Raw genomic sequence first — 25,605 nt, forward strand, 5'->3', positions numbered from 1 at the left:
TCACACTTGGGCTTACGGTACTTACAACTGTGCCATCCTACTCCCTTGCCTGTCCAAAAATATTGGAAAAGTGTTCCACCCAGTGTCCTTCATCGATGGCGATTTCTATAGTAGGTGTGGCTTCAGTTGTCTGGAATGGAGATTTGACCATGCGCCAAAAGGCAGCACTGTCCTTATTGATGCTTGCCTTATGTAAGTCAGCCCAGATATTCTTCTTTCATTTGGAGCGTAGCCCTGTTATGTTCCAATATAGATTAGTTTTTGCTTTGTTGTCTCTCTCTGATATGATTTTCAAAGTGCTCTTTTTTTCTCCAAGTGTTTTTTTTACCAGGTTTAACGGGTTTTGGACGTATTCGCTGCAATGAACTTGGTCATTATTGTGTCCCCCCTAAGAACTCTTCTACCGAGGATATCTGCTTCTCTATTGCCCCCACTGCCCCCCGTCAGGTAGCTCAGTAATGTTTGCTTTGTATCATCCGGGGCCTTTTTTGGATGCAGAGGCTGAGCAGTTACCGCCTTTCTTTTCCCCATTCTATCAGTGTTATCTGCTTATCAGACCCCCTATCGGACCCCCTGACAACTGACACCAGGCAGATATTTGTAACGGGGAGGCAGTATAACATAAGCTGGAAGGGCAGATTGAGACCCCCATTACACATATAGTACTCAGACCATAACAATGACAAATATTGCTGTGAAAAACAACTTTTGATAAATAAAAGTACCTCGACACCCTAGATTTGTTGTCACTGTCCGTGTGGCTGTTATTGTGATTGTCTGTCCAATCCACGTGGCCAAGAGAGCGGGCCAAGCATGGCCCCTTCGGCCTCCGACACGCCCGCCGTTGGCCCGGGCTTCGCCCGTGCGTGTCCCACGCTGCCGAAGCACGCTCTGAGATTTAAGATGGCGCCTCCTCGCGAGGCGATGACGCTTGGTGCGTGCTGGTGCTGAAGCGCGATGCATCCTGGGCGGTAAGTTCTGGCCCCCTTTGGTCCCGGTGGAGTTGCGATAGTGACGGGCGTCCCGCGCTGCGGGAGCCCTGTCTCTGAAATTTAAGCTGGTGCCTCCTGGTGTAGGCGATGACACTCAGTGCGCACTGGTGCTGAAGCGTGATACACCCTGGGGCGGTAAGTCCTGTCCCCCTCTGGTCCCGGTGGAGCTGTGATAGTGATGACCGACTCTTCATTTGTATGGAAGGCTGAGAGGTGGTCGGTGTGACCCGGGTGACCCTAATCGGGTCACTTCCTTCACAAATATTACACACTGCAGGTGTGCAGTTTACACAATGTGTGCCTAACTTGTAATGAAGGCTGCTGAGTTTCTACGATATTTGCTGTGAAATTGAGTGATATTTCATCTTTTTGAGCGAAACATGACAACTTGTAAGTCCACTGGAGGTGCTTCAGGTTTGTCCTTGAAACTAGAGTCAGAAGGTCAACCGATTATGGGGTGTCTAATTTATTTTTAATGCATTCTACAGTGCCACCACATTATACTGTATTTTCTGATGATGATGTCCCTAGTATGAAATTATTGGGCTTACCACGCCCCACTTTCTGAAATTGGCTGTTATGTAACCCTTGCAGCAGTGGGCATGACGAAAACTGGGAGGTCAAAATTACTATGCTAACCCTAGTCCTGGAATATGTTAGGAAAGTTCAATTTTACACAAAATAGTGCATGAGGCTACAAGATAGCATGTGTATTTGTAAAGCACACATCCGTCTAGACGGGCATCTTTGCACTGAACAGCCAATATTTATTGTTACCCAACAGTACTCATTTTATCGACCGCAGAAGGATGAGGGGACCTGCTGGGATTTTAACCTGTGACCATGAGGTTAAACACGGGCCCCTACAGCAGGTGCATTAGTCCACTAAGCCAGCAGCCCCAACATTTTGTAATTTTTTGAAAACATATTTACTCCTTTAAATCCAGTCCTGGAATGTTTTTGGAGAAAGTTACAAATTCCGCAAAGATATTTACCAAGGGTTAAAAAGTGGTAATTTGGCAGTGACCGAAATGCTGCCTTGAGAGCTCTGCTCGTGGCAAACAAAATATAAATACTGCGGTGCTGTGATCAACCACATCATGCCTTGCACACTGAGGCTACCAGTGAAGCTGATTTATAAAGCCATTACGTTGAATCTAGCCAAGCTCAGCTGTTGCCCTTTTGTTGACCAGCTCAGTGAATGCTTTGTAATGGAACACAGAAGGAACAACATAAAGTAAAATATTAAAACTGTTCTACTTCACGAGAAGTTAGAAGCTAAGAATGAGATTAAATCCAGATAAGTAGAGTAAGAAGTGAAGAGAAGCTGAATTAAGATTTGAATTGAGCCATCTGATTATGATTTTTAAGGTCTAGATATGCATTGTTGCATCTCAGCTGCTTCTGTATCTAGGGACTGATATATCAGTGGCTTGGTGCGGGAGTGACCATAAGCATTTATGAAAATGAAGAGGGCTGGAAATGCCGTTAATGATGTGATATATCAAAAGAGCCACCCAATAATCCCCTTGGGACTGGGTATATTCAATAACAAAAGCACATTGTCCCTAGAGGAAACATTTGAAAAATATTAATCATTTATGATAATGTCACATACATGAACATTTAATCTGAATGACCACAGGGAATAAATGTAGATGTACCTGAATGTATCAAAACTGTATATTTTTTAATTTCACCTGGAGTATCATCAACAAAGTAGTATCTGGCAACAAACATACTACCAAAAAAGTCATACATAATTTAACAGTGGTATATAGAACACCTTTCGCATGAGTTATGGATAATCAAAAAACCATATTGCTGAGAATTAAACACAACATATAGTCATATTAACATCCAGTGTATTCGACAAATATGCAAAACGGTGCTGGGCGTTAACGTTTCGGTCCCCCGTTGATCTAACAAATCCTTGGGACCACCTCGTACTTCACAGTCGGGCGTCCCGGGACTTAGCGTGGCTGGCTCCCTCCCTCCTTTACGAGCGATTTCGTGGCTTGTTTTTTACATGACCTTTTTGGCGTGTTTATAACATTCTACAATGTCTGATTTACTAGACATATGTATATGTGCAACTCTTTCATCCTGAAGATGGTCCCAAGGATCTGTTAGATCAACGGGGGACCGAAACGTTGACGCCCTGCACCCTTTCTCATATTTGTCGACTACACTGGATGTTAATATGACTATATGTTGTGTTTAATTCTCATTAATATGTTTTTTTGATTATCCATAACTCATGCGAAAGGTGTTCTATATACCACTGTTAAATTATGTATGACTTTTTTGGTAGTATGTTTGTTGCCAGATACTAATTTGTTGATGATACTCCAAGTGGAATTAAAAAATATACCGTTTTGATACTTTCAGGTATATCTACATTTATTCCCTGTGGTCATTCAGATTAAATGTTCATGTATGTGGCATTATGATAAAAGATTAATATTTTTCAAATGTTTCCTCTACGGACAATGTGCTTTTGTTAATGATGTGAAGCATGCTAAAGCAGGGCCACGGGAATTATGCGTCAGGGTTGAGTAAATAATGCTGCAAGAAAAGGTAAATTATGCTGCGTAATGTGGTGGTACATTTTATGCTAGGATTATTTCATTATTTTCCCATTTTTACACTTGTTACCTGTCTGGGCATTGGTTGCACCTCATAAGTACCAAATTAACACTCAAGTATAGCAGTAAGCAACAGAAAGGTGACCAGTCTAACTCTGCAAAGGACCTGCTACTGTGCACCAACACCAGTCTCTGTGTTTTCAGTAACCTTTGAACCGTTTGCACTAGAAGCATACATTTTTTCTGTTAAAATCTGCAGATTATGCAGCAGATTATGTATTATGTGCAAATGCCACAAATCTACAAGTGTGCATAAAACGCCGTGGCCGCACAATCTGTATTCTCACGTAGCCTGTTTATTTCCCTGTTTTCATCTTTCGTGTAGTTCCCTTGCAGCTTAATTTCTCCTTCGGCTATTCTATTTAGCTCCAAAGAGTTTGGAGTGTTTCAGAATACTTTCAATTTAAAGGAAAAGAGTTGAAAGGGACACCTTCCTGCACATGAGGAATCATTCCATCCAGCGTAGGCACTCTCCCACATTAAGGTGCAAGGGTGCCTGCATTGGCGCTAGGCAGCTAATTTTAGCACCAGTACTAGGGAAAACACAGTTGCTCCGAACTGTTGTAAATATGGTGCATACCTTCATTTTGGAAATGTTGGAGCACGGCGCTGCCAAATTTTCCACAACTCCGCACTCCTATATTTGATTGTACGTATACCTCATAATTGTATTAAATTTATTTTGTGTATCTCAAGATTTTCAAATCTTCGGCAACTATTTAAGGGCGATTTTCTGCTCTATGCCGGTTTCTCCTATTCTCAATCGAAGCATTGATGGAAAGGGGAGAGGAGTTGGACACATACTTAAAGCCTATTTGGGATTTGAAAAGTATTTAATTTTATTTGTAGGTATCATACAGTGTGTTGCATCATATTTTGAGATGACCTAAAGAAACGGGTTTGGTTTGAGTCAATTTCTGAATATTAGAATGTTATTAACTGACTTATTGGTGCTTCCCAAAGCTTTAAGCCTAAGGAGTAAAGGTATATGTTACGTTATGTTATATTATGTTATGTTACATTACGGTACGTTCTGCTATGTTATGTGTTTGGTATTTCTGTTTTGTGCCGCATGTCACTACATTTGTTAATGAATATTTAACACTCCGTTTAATTGTTTAGACATGGTAAGTAAGGTCTGTCATATGCTATCAGGAATCTTTGAAATGTACTAGCTGTATTGTTGAATGTGCTAAAAATCCTTGATATTTTATTGTTGCACTGGGTTTCATGGTTGTCATTTGCTCGTCTTTAGAAAATTGTTTTTCTGGGAGCCAGTTAAATGTTTTAAAGCAATACAGTGCATGGATGAGTGTGATATGCTCAAGTACTTTAACTGTGAATTGTTTTGATATGTATTTTGAATTGAAAATATGGATATGCAGATATAGTTGTAGATTTTTGCATACCATTGGGTTACATGCTTTGTTGGCCACAGGTCAATATCACTTACAGGTCTAAGGTGTAGGATGGATACAAGTACATCTTAAAAGACCTGAATAACATCTATTATTCAGGGGTAACTGCTGTTCATTGTTTGGCAATGTCCATCTCCATAGCATATCAGAACTATGTTGGCTCCATATTATAAGGCCTGTTTGATGTGTTCTGTTGAGTGATTGTTTGGTATGTCTCAGTGTCGGTTGTTCTTGTTGGCAACATAATGAGAGAAGACCAGAAGGAATACCTGTGCTGTTTGATGTATCTGAGATGTTCTGTCTAGCCAGTGTCATACTGAGGAGGAAAAAATCATTTGCAACTCTTCCCCAAACCACTACTGTGTGATTCATCCTATACCTCTTTAAAACTATCTCCCAACCTTCGCTCCCTGACTGAATCCAAACTTCTCATGCTATTAAGGAGTCCCACATAACCCTTTCCAAATATCCATCCAACTAACAGGCACACATGTCTACCATGCCCAATGACAATTTATATTTCCCTCTACTAATCCACCCCTTATCCAACTTGTTTTCCAGAGTAGCGTGCTACTCACCGAAAGCACTTCAACACCTTGTCTGGGGCAGTATGTGCTGTGGACATACAATTTACATTTACGATTACGATCTTAAGGATTTTGGAGGCCCCGTGCAAGGCATTTTTAAGGGCCCCTAATTCGAACAAATTGGAATGTGAACGGGGTCACACAAAAACAATTTAAATATGTTTAGCCTACAACCCTGAAAATCCACATGAGGTATAAAGATATGGAGTCTGAGATAGAGGTCAGCAGTGAGAGAAGTTTAGATAGTGAAAGAAGAGACAGAGGTGAAATAGGAAGTTCACTACTCCAGGGGATCCCTTGGAAGATGGGAGCCCTTTTCACGTGCTTTAAAACATCTCTGTGCCTAACAGGGTCAGAGGTGTTTTGATTGCCCAGTGGAAGAAAAGCAGACAGCATGAAAAGTACACCCTCCTGTGCATATTTGGGAACAGTCCTCATAGAAAATGTGAGGGTGCAAATTTGATGGAAATCTGCGACGCAACATCACATGAGACTTTTGTTCAATGGTGTTGCGAGGCACTGGTGGCACTTTAGTCACTCTGCAGACAAGGAGTATCCTGTCTATAGTAGGATGTGCGTCTGAAATAATTGTGATAAAGTTATTTTAACCATGCTGTCTGCGTGCGACAGGTACAGATGGAAAACCTGTTAGAGCTCCAGAAATGACCTGTTGGTCTGTATGCCATTATTCTGTACATTGTTTGTGACTGTTATACTTTTTGTCTACTGCTTTTTCTTTAAATTTACTCTATGAGTGAGGGCTGGGTGCACAAAAAGAGAATATCGACACTGTGCTAATGGTCAGTCACTCCATTGCTTGTGATTCCACTGACCAGAGAGCTCTGATCCTTCTCCCCCGCCTTGTCCCCCATCCCTCGCATCCTTCGCAGCCGCTGTGGAGGTTGCTCTTTCTCCTATCTCACCGCAAAGTCCTGGAACGACCTTCAACTCCACCTGCACACCTCCCCATCTCGGAAGGACTTCAGGAAACAGCTCAAGACCTGGCTTTTCGACCACCACCTCTCTGACCGAGGGTTGCACAACCACCCAGCTCCTGCAGACACCCCGGGGGGACAAGCTGCACTCTGCAAGACCCACTGATTGATTAATTGATTAACTTTGGTACGACTGCGGGGATACCAAAACACCATAGCAACTTCCAGGAGATGGAAAGTGTCTGGGGTAGTGGCACATGTTGGGGCTTGTACCCAAATGTATACCCCTATTATGGAGTGGGAACATAAGACTCTGTGCCATTGCCCCTTGCAGGACTACCGTCAGAAATCCAATATACCACACTACCTAAAGATTACACTTTGCACTGGGTGGGAGGTATATGGGAGCAGACTAGACAGTGTTGGCCCATCTATGTTTTCAGATGTTGTAGGGCTGTGTTTGTTAAGTATGTTAAGTTTTGTAAATAATGGTGGCAATCTAATCTTAATGTAAACAACAAGGACCCCCTGTTAGAAACTGAATTCGTAATACAGGGAAATAACCGTGTGAGAAAAATAAACAATTGATAATACATGCAGGGAGGAGAAATGTAGAAAGCACAAACCCAAATAAGAGAAACAAACTTGCATTTATTGATAAGTGTACATATTCATATTAAAAACATTTGATGCGAGAACATAAAAACCAGGTAATCATATAAACAATCAATCATATACAAATAATGTATTTATAACACAATTGCACAAAAAATGTTAAAACAGTGGCGAACAATATTAGTCATCGACGCGCGTTTCGGCGTTATCACGAGAACGCCTTCTTCAGGAGCCACAATACATTCTGAAAGACATATATAAAACGCATTAAAAACACAAAGGAGTAATCTCGGACTCCCATCATCAACATAGCAATACATGTACATATGGCTGTGCTTGCATACCATTAACTCCCTACTTGTGCAGCTAAACAGTATAGCTACATAAGGTACAAACTAATCATTATATATTTGAGCAGTGGTGTATTGAAAAAATAAATAAAAAGAGGTCTTGGTAAGGTATCTCAACATGAGACTGTTCAAACGGAGGAGATTTCTTCCCATTTAAACCTAAAGCAGAATATACGAACCACATGAAAGAAAGCCAGTATGCGCTCCCAGTCTTCCAGATGGTAAAGTAAATCAGGGGCCTGTCTTTATTAGCATGCACTGAATACACTAATGAACGTCTATCAAGCTGTGGTACTGGAAAAGGAAAATGGTAGCAAACCTCTAGTTACCATCCTATACACTGATAGTTTATGTTCGGAATATAGTTTTAAGCTGAAAATCTCAGGATCTTACCGAGTTTGTTAAAAAGACGAAAAATTACGTCAGGATACAAGAAGAAGCCAACTGTCAGTTTCCGGTACTAAAGATAAAGATAAGACCAACCTCTATTTGTAAATACATATTTGATTTCGGGGATAAAGACAACTAACTTACCGAATATGATCCAAGATGACCAGTGACATAGATCAAGAGGAGCCGCACTCAGGATATCTGCTAGCGTCCCGCACCAGTGTATTCAGTACTAAGGGTGGAAATACGACAGGCTACCAATTACGAAAAAATACATGAGTGATTCAATTGCAGGTGCAATCTCGAGAAAAGAGGCAGGTCGCTTTCGAAGACGAGGAAAGTTAACTCACCGAATATGGTTCGCGGTAACATAAACAAGAGGGAGCCACGCCCAGGATATCTGCTCTCGTTCAGCAACTCTAACTTCGGTACTAAGGGTGGAAATACGACAGCCCCCAGTTACAAACAAATACATGGGAGATATGATTGAAAATGCAAGTTCTAAGGGGGGGGGGTTTTGGCGTGGGGGGGCAGGGCCCGCTAGCTTACCGAATATGCTAGGCGACGAACAATAACATCAACCTACGGGAGCCACGGTCAGGATATCTGTTGGCGTCCCGCAGCCGTTGGAAATGTATCTTCGGTACTGAGGGTGGAAATATAACAACCCCCAGTTACAACCAATACTTGGGAAATATAATTGAGGATGCAATTTCAAAGTCGAGCGCAGCTCGCTTACCGAATATGATAAAGGACGAACGATAACATCAACCTGCGGGAGCCACGTTCAGGATGTTTGTTGGCGTCCCGCAGCCGTTGGAAGAATATCTTCGGTACTGTGTGTGGAAATATGACAAACCACCAGTTACAAACACATACCGAGATAATATGATAGTAGGTGTGGTTTCGAAGGAAAAGGGGGCAGTTTGCTTACCGATTATGATAGAAACCGAACCGTGACATCAACCTGTGGGAGCCACGTTTAGGATGTCTGTTGGCGTCCCGCAGCCGTTGGAAATGATGGTTAACCCGACCGGCTGATACGCCCCTCCTTAAAAGAGGATGGCTGGATTGCCTGTGCTGACGTGTCAGCCCGTCGATGCCTCATTTTAAAGGGGAAGTGCCACAGATATCAATGTTGATAAGGGTGGAACAAACTAACACATGTAAATGGTAATGCTTCAATGAGCATAGGTATCGATATTGATAAGGGTGGGACAACTAACGCAATTCGAGCGGCGAAAGGAGGGTCAAAGAAAGATATCCGAAATATCCAAAATATGTCCATATCGTCACATGATTGCCAGTACCCGAGATATACTAAATGATCTCAAAAATTGTCTGAATGGGAATAATAATGTCCCAGTCATAAAGAATATACTGATATATAACTGAATCGGCCTATAGGCCACGGATCTGTCATGGACCGCTGTCGGGGGATCTTTCTGACCTAGAGAGACCCCTTCATGATGCAGAGTTACTGTCTCAGAATTCCTGATACGAGGGCAAATACCAGGGTGCTTTCTATATACACTGAATAGGGGAATGGGGGGTTCCTATTTTTTGAAAAGTTATATTTGAGGATAGGAGGGGATATTAAGCAGAAACCTCAATAAGGACACAGCTTACTAATTCATGTTAAATTTTAGCAGATTTTCTGACCATTCCTGGATCAAAGACGCAGAAGGAATGGACATACAGACTGCCAGTACAAATATTGTTTCTATTACAAACAGATGGCATTCTCCCAGGGAGTTTCGTTATTTAATCCCCTTTTATGTGTATCCAGAACAAAAATCCAGTAGACCTCGCGTTTTTTGCGGATAGCACATCCTCCTTTACTGTCTGGGGTTTTGATCTTTTCTAGGATGCGCCAATGTAGGTCTTCCGGTTTGTGTTGTAGATCAAGAAAATGTTTCACTAGAGGCGCATTCAGTTTCTGAGTTTTAATGGCTGATCTGTGCTCTGTAAGTCGTGTTTGAATCGACCTACACGTTTCGCCGACATAGCCCATGCCACAAGGACAGCTGATAAAATAAACCACATTGGTGGTTTTACAATTCCATAAGTCTGTTGCTTTAAAGGTGGAGCCATTGTGGGTAAACATCTCTCCAGCCAAGATATTCTTGCAAGATTTGCAAGAGGAACAGGGAACTGTACCTCGGACTGGCAGATTGGTCAGTAGTGATCTCTGAGTCTGTTTAACATTGGGTAGCTTGGAATTAAATTTAGAATGAACTATTTTATCTTTCAGATTGCGATTTTTCCTGTGTGCAAATAGAGGTTTAGCTAAGGTCGACGTGGAGGACGGGTTGCAATTCAAAATATGCCAATTGGCATTCACAATCTGCCTTATACGTTCATTCATGGTCGAATGGGTGGTTACACACACGATACGGTCATTAGCCTGATTTTCTTTAGGGGTTAATAACGCGTCTCGATCGTAGAATCGAGCACGTTTATAAGAATTCCTAATTAATCTGTGAGGATATCCACGATCAAGGAACTTTTTACGCATATTAGCTGCTTGTTTGTCATAGTCTGACAAATTCGAACAATTCCTGCGAACCCTGAGAAATTGGGAGAAAGGAATACTTTCTCGTTGGCAATCTAATCTTGACATTCACATGTCTGTTGTCTAGTACGGAACAATGTTATGTTACATTACATTACATTATGTAATGATATGTTATGTTAGCAAGTACTTACTAGCACATGATCAGCAGTCAGGCACTCATGGCACTAGCTAGTATACACAGGCACAACATAACCAGTCTTGAGCCACCTCCTGAAGTGGTTGACATCTCTAAAAAAAATGAAGATTAAGTGGATGTGTAGTCCATAGTTTGGCAACTGAGTCCGATAACATCTTCCACAATGACATACTTTTGCAGAGAGATCAAGACTTGGCTGTTTAAGCAATACATTTAAGACATGGTTTGGCCCGTATTCAGTACCGGACCGCGAAGCGCTGGAAATCCTTAGGGCAGCCATGCGTTCTACAAATCCCAATAATATTAAAAATAATATTAATATGAATCTGTTTCTACTCAAATTAGAGAGGCCCGAGTAGCTGTCTAGCATTTCAAAGGAATGTAAGGAATGGTGGCTGCTACCATGGAGCATCTTTTGAACTAGACGTATGTAAAGATATGTGACTGCAGGCCAGCAGTTGCTTCTATCCAGATGCAAGGCTGTATTATCTACCAATGACCTACTGCTTTTTCGGTCTCGTCTAGGCAGTGCTTGCAATGTGTCTGTGGGGCAATCTGTATTCAGGTTTTGGAATTGAAGCCTGCCCATTTCCCACCCATCTTTTCAATTGGCTGCTGTCCATTCTAAATGGTTTCTTTTCATTTGTGAATAGGCTTAGTAGTCCCTCCTTAGTACTACCTTTTCTGCTTTTGTAACGTCCCATTAGGACTGGCCCTTTTACTTATCTTGTTACTCAGTATGTTTCATTTACAGCCTGCGAGCACTATTATCAATATTTCTTTAACCTACCCTTTCGGTTTCATGTCAATTGCGTGCCATTCTTTATATGTGGCTCGCTGTATTTACCTTAAAGTATTTTTTTATAAAGTGCCCCATGCCGTGCTTTCACTTTAATGGCTATTACTTTTAATTATGCTCCATTTCTTCCTCCCCCGCTGCACGGATGCCATGTGAAGCAGGCACCATGTTAATTAAAGAAATCTGCGGACGCCATTGTCATTGTGTGCTTTGTTTTTTTACTTACAGGACGCACTGTCCACTTCATAGAGTTTGCGTTTTTATTTTGTTTTTTTTCTATATATGGGCAGCCCTCTCCCTCCGTTAATCTGTCCTCTGCCTCTGCAGCACACACAGCGCTACTTGAACTCCTGTTGCTGCAAGTGCTCTTGCAGCTGCCCAGCACCCGCTGCTGCCACTTTCAGGTTCTCAGCCCGGGCTTGCACGACGGGGAGAATGAAGAGGAAGGATCCCTGAACCTCCCTGAAGGGCAGGTCAGATGGTGATTAAACAAAAAAGTAAACACATGGAAGAGTTGTGCATGGATATCAGGTATTTCTTATTTATATTGATTGCTCAGTGCGGACTGGGCACTAAATTCAATTATATTTATTTTCATCTGCTCCGCATTGCCCTTTTAACGGTAGGCAAACAAACTGCCATACTGACTGAGGCCCTTGTTTAAATATATTGCAAAACAGCTGCCCAGAAACACTAAACAATGCACTTTAAACCTTGTTTAATTGGAAGTTAGGTATATTACTGTAAATATGAAAGTCTCTCTACTAATATGCATCTTCATTATATTTGAACTGCTGCTCATATTAAATAGAGGCAATGTGTTCTTTCTATTGCTTCAGTCTGCCCCAATCGCTTCTCTTCTTCAGACCTCAGCTATCCTCCTCCTTGCAACACTCATCGCTTCTCCCTTTTAATCTCCATTTCCCTCAGTTTTCTCTTTCTGGTTAAATATAGTCTCCCCTACAGACCTTTACTTCTCTTACACTTATCTCTCCCTTCTCCTTCTCACAAATCTCTCCTCAACCCTTTTACTGCCCCTCCGCCCTCCCTCTTTTATCACCTACCTTCTTTCTTTTTCTCATGCTTTTGTTACGAACCTCTTCGCCGCTTTCTTTTCAATGTCTCCTTCCCCTTCTCAGTTCTCTCCCTGACTTCTTTAGTTTCCCTCAGCCCCCTCTGTTTACGTCTTCTCCCCATCTCACCAACACTCCGACTATCCCTCGTCTTATTCTCTTTCACTACCCCCTTCACCTCTCTCTGAACTCTTTCCTGAATCTCCTTTCAACTCTCCCCTACCCCCCAAATCTCCTCACTACTTTTTCAACTCAATTTACCTCCATTAAATTCAGTTCACCAATGCCGTATTGTCAATATTTGTGTTGCCAAAACACTAATAATTCATTGGTATTGCATTTGTATGTCTGGGGTTAGCCAAGAACGTCTCCATTTAAACATAAATCTGTTCACTGTACAAATAAACATATACCTGTACATTATACATACACAGACTTTTAGTGTACGCTCTTCATCCATTTTGTCTACTATAGTGTTATTCACATTTTGCATCGACCTCTCACAGCACACAGCTTAGGGCACAGGGTCAGAACCGTACAGCTATTGGCTGTATTTGATGGCATTCTTTTCTGCATAATAATAGTGCCTTCAATGACAGGGATGTGGGTGAAATGTGTGCTTTTACATTTATGAAGACCCGGTTTCAGACAATGCTTGTTTTCATACAGTGCTTGATAGGCATTTACGAAGCCAAAAGGTCAGCAGCCCCCTAAACCTATTGGCTTTGCTAATGTTGTTTGAATGGATTTTTATTTAAGCTTCTGAACTTAGCTGACACGTTTTATAAGTCTGTTGTTCTTAATACATCTGTTGTCTCATAGCATCTTTAGGGTCGTGTGCTTGGCTTCCAGCTTTGAAAAATGTGTGATCTTGTGAGTACAATTTAGAGATGTGTTAATAATGATGCTTGTGTTGTCTGCTGAAATCCACAAATTTTATCTTTTGAGAAAGGTTTTCCGACTTCACCAAATGAGAAGTTTTACATAACCTTATTGTGCATTCCAGCTTAATTTCAGTAGCCCTTATTGCTACTCAAAGTAGCCTTATAACAATGTCAGAATGAGGAAACAAACAAAAATATTCTAAACAGATACTTTGTAGTTTGCATGCAGCTCCTTCATGCTGGTTTATAGATCACTGTGAGCTATAAGGCTGCTGCTGAAAAAGTGTTCTGGGTTTTCTTACCATTATCATTATCCCCTGTAATTTGCTAGGAAGACAAATATCACTGCAGCAGTTGCTTTATACACATAAGCACTTAACCACATAACTACTTACAACATAAACACCACAGCACATAAACCACAGCACTTGCAGCCTTTGTAACCAATTAAGCCAGTACAGGATAACTGTCATTTTTAAGTCGTCTAGGCAGCGTGCATGCCTAGGTAATTTCCTACCCTCAAACCCACGCTTTCCCTTCTCTTAGGATGTCTTCTGTGTACACGGGTCCTCCCTCTTTATGCGCCTCTGGCCTGTTCACCCCTTCTTTCTCTCTTTCTCAATCGTTCTGCTCCTATGACTCAAATTCAATCACACTGTCTGCACAAACTGCCTACCCCTCTCTATCTTCCTTTCTATCTATTCTGTATAGTCCTCACCGCTATCTAGCCACCATGCTACATCATTTCATTACAAGACCGGAGGCTACATTATGCATGTTCTTTTAATGCAGTCTCTAAGCAGCTGCATACATCATAGTTAAAAGATTCCATAAAAGAACATTCAGAATAGATAAAGGGCATGAGCCAACATGAATCTGCCTCTTTTAAATGCGGCTCTGAGCAGATAAATTTTCTTACTTTCTTTCATTATCTTGCTTTTTATTGACGATATTTAAGGGCTTGGGGTATCCCCACCCCCTCCTTCCCATCTGCCTCAACACAGATTTCCAATTCATGTAAATCACCTTCCTCTCCTTCCTTTTGGCCTACCGTTTGTGCCTAGTTCAGTAATTCTCACATCGTTAATTGTGTATCTTGTGTCTTTTTCCTAATGGTTTCTCTTTACAGCATACGTAAGTATTTGCTTCATATTTGCTTCATTTAACTTATTTCATTGACTTGTTTCATGATCCGTACCGTTTTTTCTACTTTGCCGCTTTTTCCTACTCCGCTTCAGGGCCCCTACCCCCTCTGCCTATTACCGCATTGGTTTTAATCCTGGTACTGCTTAAATAGAGCTTTTCACGCCTTGGTTTCCACGCGCCCACACTGCTCTTCTAGCGGTAGTGTGTAACGCTCGCAAATTAGGTGAGTGAACCTTGGCGGCGGCGAAGAAGCGTACGCGCGTTCCCAAGGTCCTTTCCTCTTCCCATAGAGATGAGCATTTCTCCCTTGTTCTTCCCGGCGCGAGACGCCGGTTTCCATAGTAATGCATGGCACAGCTGATCGTGAGCGATTTCGAGTTTGTTATTCGACCTTTGCGATCAGCTGTGCCTCCCCACCGCAAGTGCTTAAATCATTTTTTTATGCCATATATATTTATCTAATGAATTTTAAGATATAATCATTTTAATATTAACGTTTTGAGATTGAACCAAATGAAGGCTCTTTCCCTGCCTTTTACCTTTATTGTTCATTTAGCCTTCTAAAGGTCTATAACGCTCTCTATCATTGTAATTCCGCTAAGAATAGCCATGTCTGACTCAGACTCTGAGGGTGCTTCTGCCCCTACTGCTAATATGGATAATGAACATTTTAAAAAACTTTTATATGATGAGATGCAATCCTGCATGTTTAATACCTTAAAGAATGTCATGTCCTCTAAGAGGTCTTACTCATCTGATGAAGATGAATTTACTGAAACGCAAAATGTTGATGATTTGAGGGGCAAAAGATTAAAAAAAAGTAAAGAACATTGAACATTTACCCCCTAAGAGCACTCTGGGAGGTCCTCGCACCTCAAATACAATCGGAGGTCCTCGCACCTCAAAACCATTTGGTGTCCCCCGCGGCATGACTTATCAAGGTGTCCCTCGCGGCACACAATATCCGGGTGTCCTTAGCGGCACACAAAATCTAAGTGCTCATGACCTCATGACCTTATGGGAGAGAATAATTTCAGAGATAATAATTCCTCAGATACCCCAGACGAATACATCCTTGATTTAAACGAGACTACGATCAAGACCTTTTTAACCCTCCAAAACCCTCTTCTTCTTTAAAGGATACCAATCTTGACCCTCTGGGAGAAGAAATGTTCTCTCCCCTCAACCTTAAACACCCTAGAAGCTCTAAATGGTGGCCTCAGGACCAGTTGGCTAAATTTATTAATAAATGGTGGAGATACCCACTTGAGCGTAACACTCCCAATATTGTGAGAGCTGAGTGCTCCAGACCTACAATTGATGAAAAAGCGTGCCAAACTCCTAATTTAGACCCAGAATTGATTAAATGTATTTTCAAGCTTGCCCGTGATCCATGCAAAGGCATGGAGAGATCCCTTAAGAGATGTCAGGACCGTGTTCTAGACGTCCTTGGTCCTTTGGCTAGAATTATCGCGACAGCGGAAGAGAGCCATATTAATGGCACTCCCCTTAATACTGACTTAATCAGAGGCTGGAGCCAGAGAGCCTTAGTCCTTCTTGGAAATGCTAATGCCAGCTTGAATGCAGAGAGACTTATCAATCAATCAATCAGGAGTTTGTTAAAGCGCGACTACTCACCCGTAAGGGTCTCAAGGCGCTAGGGGTGGGGGGGTTGGGGGGGTGCAGGTTCCATTCCATCAAAGGAGGGGGTCTGTCGAAGAGCCAGGTTTTGAGGTTTCTTGCGAAGATGGGGAGCGATGTTGTCTGTCTGAGGTGGAGCGGAAGGGCGTTCCATGCTTTGGCCGCGAGGAAGGAGAAGGAGCGGCCTCCCGATCTGGTCTTTCTGGTGCAGGGGACCACAGCGTAGGAAAGCTGGGCTGATCGTAGGGTCCTTTGGGGTGCGTGGAATTTGAGTCAGCTGTTCAGGTATGCTGGTCCGGTGCCGTGGAGGGCCTTGTGTGCGTGGGTGAGCATCTTAAAGGTGATTCTCGCCTCGACGGGGAGCCAGTGGAGTGTGCGCAGGTGCTGGGAGATGTGGCAGTGTTTTGGCAGGTTGAGGACCAGTCTTGCGGCGGCGTTCTGGATGTTCTGTAGCTTGCGGATGAGGTTTTTGTTTATTCCGGCGTAGAGTGCGTTGCCGTAGTCGAGTCTGCTGGTGACCAGGGCGTGAGTGACTGTCTTTCGGTGTTCGAGGGGGATCCATTTGAAGGTCTTACGAAGGAGGCGGAGGGTGTGGAAGCAGGAAGATGAGACAGAGTTGATCTGGCGGTCCATTTTGAGCTCGGAGTCCAGGATGATTCCCAGGTTGCGTGCGTGGTCTGTGGGGGTTGGCGGGTTTCCGAGGGCGGTGGGCCACCAGGTGTCACTCCAGGCGTCGGGGTTTGGGCCCATGATGAGTACTTCTGTTTTGTTGGTGTTTAGTTGTAGGCAGCTGTTTTTCATCCATTTGGCGACGGCTTCCATGCCTTCTCGAAAGTTGCGTCTGGCGGTGTTGGGCTCGTTGGATAGGGAGAGGATGAGCTGGGTGTCGTCTGCATATGACACGATGTTGAGTCCGTAGGTTCTGACGATGGGGGCAAGTGGAGCCATGTAGACGTTGAAGAGCGTCGGGCTGAGGGAGGAGCCCTGGGGGACTCCGCAGGTGATAGGTGTGGGGTCCGAGAGGAAAGGGGGGAGTCTGACCCGCTGCGTCCTGCTGGAGAGGAAGGAGCAGATCCAGTCGAGGGCCTTGTCCTGGATTCCTGCATCGTAGAGTCTGCGTATTAGGGTGCGGTGGGAGACTGTGTCGAATGCCGCTGATAGGTCGAGGAGGATGAGGGCTACTGTTTCTCCTTTGTCCAGTAAGGTGCGGATGTCGTCTGTTGCGGCGAGGAGGGCGTTTTCCGTACTGTGTTTTTTTCTGAAGCCGGATTGGGAGGAGTCGAGGATGTTGTGTTCTTCAATGAATGTCGCGAGTTGGCTGTTGATGGCTTTCTCGATGACTTTCGCTGGGAACGGGAGCAGGGAGATGGGTCTGTAGTTTTTGAGGTCGGTGGGGTCCGCTGAGGGTTTCTTTAGGAGGGGGTTGACCTCGGCGTGTTTCCAGTCGTCGGGGAATGAGGCGGTCGCCAGGGAGCGGTTGATGGTTTGGCGGAGCATGGGTGCGATGGTGTTGGCGGCTCTGTTGAAGATGTGGTGGGGGCAGGGGTCCGTGGGGCCCCTGAGTGGATTGACTTCATTGTCTTCAGTGTGTCTTCGGTGGTGAGGGCTGTCCAGTCATCAATCGCTGGTTTCCGGGTGTCGGGGGTGGTTGGTGAGGGTTCAGTGTGTTGGTTGGCTTCGTCGAAGTTGTCGTAGATGCTCTTGATTTTGTGGTGGAAAAAGATGCTTAGTTTGTCGCAGAGGTCTTGTGAGGGAGGGATGTCGGTAGACTCGCTGGTGGGTTGGGCGAACTCCTTGATGATGCTGAAGAGTTCCTTGCTGTTGTGTGCGTGGGTGGAGATTCTGTCTTCAATCGCTTTTTTCCTCGTTTCTCTGATGAGTTGATGGTGGGCGTTGGTGGCGGCTCTGAAGTTGTTGTGGGCTTCTGTGGATTTGGTGTTTCTCCAGACCTTTTCGAGGCGGCGGCATGTGCGCCTGGACTCTCGAAGTTCGGTGGTAAACCATCTGGCTTTCTTGGCACGGGTATTGTTGTTTTTCTTGAGGGGGGCTATGGTGTTGGTGCTGTCCGAGATCCATCTATGCAGGGTTCGGGCTGCGGTGTTGGGGTCGTCGTTTTCCGCGATGGTTGGGGTGGAGTTGTTGAGTGAGGAGGTGAGCTGGTCATCTGTGATTTTGGTCCAGTTTCTTCGTGGAAGCAGGTGCTGGTGTCTGTGGATGGTGGGTGTTCTGAAGGTGAAGTGGACGCAACGATGGTCGGTCCATGGGAGTTCGGTGGTGTGGCTGAAGGTGATGGAGTTTCCTGTAGTGAAGAGGGGGTCGAGGGTGTGTCCTGCTGAGTGTGTGGGCTCGGTCACGATCTGGCGGAGTCCAATGTTGTGGAGGTTGTCCAGGAGGGATGTGGTGTTGGGGTCCAGTTGATTGTCGAGGTGGAAGTTGAGGTCTCCCAGCAGGGTGTAGTTGGTGGATGCGATGGCCTGCGGGGAGATAATGTCCGTAATGGAGTTGGCGAAGGGTCCGCGGGGTCCAGGGGGTCGGTAGATGAGGGTTCCTCGGAGGGCGGCGGTGGGGCTGGCCAGTATCTTGAAGTGAAGGTGTTCCATCAGTTCTGTGGACTCGTCAGGGAGTGTGCTCAGGCGGAGGCTGAATTTGTGGACGATGGCGATTCCTCCTCCTGGGTGGATGGGGCGGTCCTTCCTGGAGATCTTGTATCCTTGGGGGATGGCGATGGCCGGTCCTGAGGTGGTGTTGGTCCAGGTTTCGGTGAAGAATGCTACGTCTGGGGTTGTGCTGTCGAGGAGGTCCCAGATGTCTGTGGCGTGTTTGTGGAGGGATCGGACGTTGAGGAGGATGCATTGTAGGGTCTTCGGTTCGGTTGTGTTCTTGTGGGCGGGTTGTGCTGGATCCGTGTTCTTGGCGGTGCTGCAGGTGTGCCGGCAGCGGTGACAGCTGAAGGGTCCATGGGTGTCGGCTGGTGATGCTAGCTTGCAGTTGTTGTTGCAGCCTGGGTTGAGTGCGTGGAGTGCTGCTGGGTCGTAGCGTTGGCGGGCGGAGGTCCAGGGTTCCTGGTGCTGGTCGCGGACGGGTCGCAGACGGGCGCAGACGTGCTTGCCTTTGACGCGCCTTCGGTGCAACAGCGGCGCGCCCGCAGCCCGTGCCCGCTGCGCGGCCGCGCAGTGGCCGCCATTAAGTAGGGGTCGGGGAGGGCTGGACAGCTGGGAGGCGGGAGCGGGGAGGGGAGCTGGATTGGGCCGGTCGTGCTGGGGGGGGAGGGGCCGCGGGGGCAGCAGCGGCGGGGAAAGGTAAAGGGAGGAAAGAAGGGATAAAGAAAAAAGGGAAAATAAGCAGAAATAAGGCACAAAAGAGCAGAGATGCAGAAAAGAGCAGAAAGGAGAAAGATAGAAAGGGTAAAAAAACGAGTGAAAACGGGTGAAGGAGCAGAGGGAGAGAAAGGGAAAATGGGCAAAAATAAGGCACAAAAGAGCAGAGGTGCAGGAAGGTGAAAGATAGAAAGGGAAAAAAACGAGTGAAAACGAGTGAAGGAGCAGAGGGAGAGAAAGGGAAATGGGCAGAAATAAGGCGCAAAAGAGCAGAGGTGCAGAAAGGTGAAAGATAGAAAGGGGAGAAAAAGGAGTGAAGGAGCAGAAAGAAAGAAAGGAGACAGAGGTCCACTGGACCACCAGGGATGAGGCGCAGGGAAACCTGCGGGTGGAGGAGGGCCTCGATCACCAACACTGAAGAGTGCAGGGGCACCTCACTTAATGGTGGAGCTGCGAGGGTGGGAGAGCAATTTCACTGACAATGAGTCAGTGGTCTTGCTAGAGTTGTTTTAACCAAGATAAATCCTAAATTCTCTGACATGCCTGACAAGGAGACCTCTCAGAATCCTAAAGGGTTACTGTTTGGCGAGGATCTTATAAAATCTCTCGGCAAGTACATTTCTACCTTTACGGCTTTGGATAAAGCCCAACAAAACATGTGTAAGGTTTTTAATATTAACCTTTTTGGTTGGGCCGGAGGAAGGGGCCTCTATTCCCGCCGATTTAACCAAAGGCCCTCACCAAGATCACGTGGTTTCGGAAGAGGGTGTGGGTGAAAAATGTATTGTTTGCAGAGTACTGAAGAGTATTCGTTTGAAGAGACCCCCAAAACCCAAATATGATACACTATGAGATGTGAACTTAATTCTGGATCTTTTCAAGTCGTGGCCTGAAAATCCTTTTTGAATAGAAAACTCATCTCCATCAAACTAGCAACTCTTCTTTGTCTTATTTCTTGTCGTAGAGTCTCTGATGTCAAAGCCCTGGAGATCTCTAATAGGTTGATCCATGTTGGCTCATGCCCTTTATCTATTCTGAATGTTCTTTTATGGAACCTTTTAACTATGATGTATGCGGCTGCTTAGAGACTGCATTAAAAGAACATGCATAATGTGAGCCTCCGTGTCTTTAATGAAATCCAGATTCTCTAGTCATGGTAATAGGAGAATCGCAATTCCAACACACGAATATACTCTGCACTGCACAATTCCACCCCACCAATTCCACAGCTAACAATTCCAGTACAACCCACATAATTCCACTCCGCACCACATAAATCCACTACGCACCAAACCAAAACACATAGGTAAAAGACATTGTCATTTACAATGCCAATACCTCTAACTCTCCCAAATGCGAGACCCATTGCATTGAAAATGCTTGTTTCAAAATGTCAGCTTTTGTCCTCAAAGCGTTTACACATTCCTACTGCCAATTCACTTTAAGCATTCTGCAGTTGCCTTTCGATTTACCTTTTTTAAAATGTTGTTGCCACACAATACTACACCATGCAACATAATTATGATGGAGCAAGGATTCGCATGTAACGCGGCTTGCTTGTACTCAACCCACTCGACATAACTTTAATAAATTAATCAAAATGTAAATGTATAGTATTTATATAGCGCACTTCTACCCGGAGGCCTCGTAGCGCTGTTTTCATACCGCTGTGGAACCCATCCTGTCTTTCCTGTGAATGTCCACCCCTGAGCACCCCCAAGGTGAAGCCAGACATCCAAGCGCTGCTTGGGCTGTTGTGGAGATTAAGCAAGCTATTGCCCAGAGTCACTGAGTGGGACCCATGATTAGACTAGGAACCGAGGCGAGAATGATCAGGTCCGGGGAAATTGAGTCCAAGAGCCGCTGAGGCGGGAATTGAACCCTGGTCCCGGGCCAGACCTCTGCATCAGGGTCTGCCGCTCTAACCATTGAGCCACGCTTCTCCACTGTTTGTATTACTAATATTGCATTACATACTATACGAGGAAAGCTTGCATATGTGCTTTTTTCTAAACGTAATCCGCTTGCATTAATATGGGCGCTGCTAGGCCGGATTTTCTACTGCGCATGCGTCTGATATACTCACGTGACATGACGTACTCTTTGCTTTGGAGGGAATCTTTCGCTTCTGCGCACTATAATTAAAATGGCTGCTATGTGTTACAGCATGCATGAAGCTTGCACTGCTGCTTTTGCTAAGCTGTTCGTTCTGCTTAACCTTAACGCAATAGATAAATATAAATTATTGAGAATAGAGTAGAGATAAGTGGTATACAGTGCATTCATTTATTCTATGTTCTCAAACTGTTTCTTTTCTATTTTTTCACGTAAAGCATTTGGGCCTGATGAGAACCCACTGCATCCATTTTGAACATCCGCACAAGAAACTAAGGGACGCTTCAGAAATGACATTGAATGATTGCCAAAGAATAGTCTCATCCAAGATGTGCCTGGGAAGCTAACCTTTTACCCTGTCGAAGGAAGCTCATTCGTACAATGTTAATACAATGTATTTACTAAGAGAACATTCATTGTTGGGTGGAATATAAATGTCATGTGAAAAATAAATTCATGGGTGGGAACAATAATTTAAATATGAGACGCAGAAAGTTTCATTTTGGTATGGTGTGATGACCTCTCCTCATTCCTTGTCCAATCAAAATTAGGGATCCTTACATTTGCAACATTGGGGGGTGGTACACCGACCTGAAAAATAGTATAACTAGGGTAGGCTTAGCTAGTTAATTTGTCCGACTTGTCCGAATAGCTGACCTGTCACTGACCCAACACACTCAATAGGTGACCAAGAGCAGAGGGTTGCGGAGCACTCTGTCAGAAGAATCGATAACCCAATCGGGGTTCTGGGAAGCTGAAGAGCTGGCGAAGCACTTTGTCAGGGAAATCGATAACCCAATCGGGGTTCTGGCTGTTAGTTGCAGAGAGGGAGTAGTGCAGGTGTTGCAACTGAACTGCGGGTACCAGTCTTAACCTTTGGTGGTCCTGTCCTGATCCAATTTGGCTTTACCTGTGCTGATTCTGATCCGCACCTGCTAGCCTACTGGCGACTGCAACTTTTGGGGTTCTGTCTTTTAAACTGACCTGTGGCCAGGGTTAGTTCTTCACACCATTCCTAGGTAAATATAAATGTATGTGGGTTCGTCATTAACTTGTTTCCTTCTCTTCCCCTTCCTAAATGTTGCATGTTTGATAATAGTGATTACATATCGATGTTCCTTTCTCTTTACCCATCCTAATGATAAAGTTTGACATATGTTCCCTTTTTCCCTTCCCTTTTGTTCCCTATTACTAAATGATTGAAATTAGTTTAATACATCTTTTGCATAGGTACATTGTGATTCTGATCTTCATAATTGAAAGTCGTTTGGTGTTTAATCTTTGGATCATGACCATTTAAAGAAACTTAGATAAAGAATTTAAAATTTCCTGAGTTTGCGGTTATTATATGTGTGCAAATGTTATTATTCCTATTATGCTAACACCCTTGATCCCTTAGGACTTTAGGTACCGATGAGTCAAGGTATAGATAGGTCAAAAGTCCTAAAAGGAATAAAATACACTGATAGTAGAACGAAGGTTACCTGCTTAATTTGTGAGTTTATTTATTATGGGCCCAGGCGAATATTGGTAAAAGGTTAGTCGGGTGACCTCCGCGCTCTATCAGTATATTCTTTTGGTAGCAGTATGATGGGTAGGGTTTAGTTAAGATAGGTAGGTAGTTAGTTAGTTGGTTAAGGAAAAATATTTTTGCATATTTGAAATGTATTATTGATTGTATTGATTTTATGTATTAACCAAAATTGTTCATACCTGTTATATGTTTTGTCTGGAATCCTCGGGGGCAGAATGGCGGGTGGTAAATGCAAGCCACACTGCAGTGAGGTCACTTACCTAGAGGAAATTAGTGCATGGTTAGGTAAAACCGGAAGCACTATTTAGGGATTTTCTGTATGAATGTATGAATAAATGATAGCAAAGAGTTCGCTAGCAAAACCTTTGGTGTGATATCACCTAGAAAGGGTCACACGGAAGGAGTAGCAGGTTCATCTGAGCTTGATTGATAGCAAAGGGGTTCGCTGGGGAAAATTTGGCCTAAGTACATCCCAGTAAGGGATAAGTCTAAAGAAGTAGCAGGTTCTCCAATGCTTGCGTGAAGGGTAGACGAAAGGGATCTACTCGTAGTATATGAAGAATAAGCGGAAGGAATTTACTCGTAGTGAGTGAAATATATCTTTCCTTTGATTTAGTCACTTAGGTACAGTGGCAAATGTTTTTTCGTTGTTAATTAATAAAATTTGCATTTAAAAATAAAAGGAATTAAGTTTACTTATTACCTTGCAAAGGAGGAAGTCAGTTGCGGAGCTGCGCTGACGTCACTCAGAGCCGCGCTGGTATTGGTTGAAACAGCGAGTCTGTAGCTGAGGTAATAAATTGTAAAGGAGGGGTGAGTACAGGAGCGTGAGAACTAGTCTCACGAGAGAAGCGCGCAACTATTGGTTGGATTTATTTGAATTCAGAATTTTGATTGGTCGCTGGAAAATGAAAGAGGCGCTGGTATTGGAAGTATTTTGTAAACAATTGAGTGTTATCGTAAAGGTTTAAACTTCCAAATGATATGTGGCATTTAGATCCAGGAATTATAGCAAATCAACCTGATAGAAGATACTTAGGTTTTGCTACGGAACAGATGATAAGGGGCAGACTTTACATTATGTACGGAGGTGAAAGAAAAATGTCATTCGTTAAGAAAGTTAATAATGCCTTTAAGAAAGATAAACCGATTAAAACCAGAGAAGGAATTATTATTTCACCACCAAATACACCCGCATCATACATGATGTTTGACAGGGGCTACCATACTTGTGTATGGTTGGAAAATTGGGTGGAATATGCTAAAGATGACGGAGTTTTGGCATTTCCCGAATAGGGTACTTTTAATGGCAGAGTTCTATTTAATTTGAGGACACATATGAATGACTTAAATCCCATACCTAGATTACATACGCAGTATGAGGCACTAGAAGAATGGGAGATTGAAGCTTTTGAACGAGACAGACCCAGAAGTGACAAAGGGTTAAGTAATTTCTACCCTAAGTTTCCACGAGAAACTAGAGATGAACAAATGAAACAATGGAGACAGTCCATGATGGTGGAAGGGTTGTATCCTGTATTTACACAAGAAAACCATCAGGAAGTAAAAGTACACATAAAACAGGAAACCTAATGATTAATGATAACCCAGAAGATAATTATTTGGAGGATTTGTTAATGAAAAATCCAGCACCGTATAATGATGAGCCAAGCACAAGTAATCCTAGTGCTCCGTTTTGAAACCACCTCTGATTCCGCAAGTGGTACATGAGACTTCGTTAGAAAAAGTACTGTAAGGCAGGGAAAGAGAAGCACTAAACAAACAAAGGAGTGAATTAATTCAGAACATTTCCCAATTAAACACAAGTCCTGAAGCCCTAACAATTCCAGTAACTATTGACCCAGTTGTTCTTTTGTACAGAGATAAGCAAGCTAGTCCTAAAACTCCTGTTATGACTACACCTGTAGTTCAGCCAAGAAAAGAACCTTTAATAGTCGATGATCAGGCAAGTGAATGTGAATCAGTGATTTCCCTGATGGACTTACCAATAAGGGAACCAGTGAGTGACTCGGCTAGGAAAACTACTCCTACAAATTCAAGAGAAGTAGAGATTGAGACATCTTCACGTACAAGAAGTGCCACAGTAGTAACTCCAGAGGAAATAGAGAGGTGGTCACGAGAAATAGAGAAACCAAGTCACAGCCAAAAGTATTGGATATATATAAATTAAGAATCGAATTAGAAGAATTGATGTCTGGGAATGTGGGAGTGGACAGGTTAAATACACTCAGTGAAGATGAATTATTATTCATATGTAAAAGCATTACTAGAAATACCAGAGTGGTGCACAAAAAACTAACAGATATGGCTGCTAGTATGGGAATTGACATTGGCAAGTCTAAAGTGTTACAGAAACCATATCAAGCTGAATTTTCTGACAGAGATTTGGAAAATATGAATGTTTCAGGAAGAAAGGTACAAATTAG

The sequence above is a fragment of the Lissotriton helveticus genome, chromosome 7 (genome assembly GCF_964261635.1).
Source record: "Lissotriton helveticus chromosome 7, aLisHel1.1, whole genome shotgun sequence".
In the NCBI taxonomy this organism is placed as follows: Eukaryota; Metazoa; Chordata; class Amphibia; order Caudata; family Salamandridae; genus Lissotriton; species Lissotriton helveticus.